We start from the raw sequence: 759 nt of genomic DNA, 5'->3' as shown, positions 1-759 counted from the left end.
AACTGCGGCCGGAAGCATTCCGCAGGTAATATAATTTCTTTGTTCAGGGTGGTGCTATTAATGGCTTCCAAATGATAGTATTGTGGAGCTCGGATGGTGTGATTACTATATTATTTGATTGCTAAGTTATTTTGTAGGTATTATCATTGTGTTTAAGTTATAGTAATGGTATTATCCTTCCGGTATTATTGTGGTTGCTATTGTCCATTTTTTTTGCTTACAAGGGTAGTTGGGTCTTATTTAGGTTTTATCATGAGTTTATTTGGGTTTTATTATGGTTGTATTATGGTAGTATTTATGCATTTTAGGCTTTCAAGAGTGTTTGTGTTATTATGGTATTATTACTGTAGTATTATGGTTGTATTACGTATCATGGTGTTATTTATTATTGTATCTAATTAGTGTTTTTAACAGAGTGTTATGTTCGGTGTAAGTTGTGTTATTTTGGTGTTATCATGGTTTTATTATGCTAGTATTTTTTGCATTTTTGGCTTTGAAGTATACTTTTGTGTTATTATGGTATTATTTATGTGGTATTATGATTGTATTATGTATTATGTTGTTATTGATTTATCGTTTCATACCAGCATGATTGTATTTATTAATTGGTTTCGTTGAAGCGTTATTTTGTCATTCTAATAGTGGCATTATTGAAAGTTGCAACTCCCCGAGCCTTTAACTGTGTGTATTGATCTAATTGCGGATAGTTTGTTTCGTGTGGTGGTTCATAATGAGAAGGAAGCCTATGAAAATTATTGT

Source organism: Phalaenopsis equestris, unplaced genomic scaffold (assembly GCF_001263595.1).
Source record: "Phalaenopsis equestris unplaced genomic scaffold, ASM126359v1 Scaffold203879, whole genome shotgun sequence".
Taxonomy (NCBI): Eukaryota; Viridiplantae; Streptophyta; class Magnoliopsida; order Asparagales; family Orchidaceae; genus Phalaenopsis; species Phalaenopsis equestris.
This window is presented reverse-complemented; position numbering follows the sequence as displayed.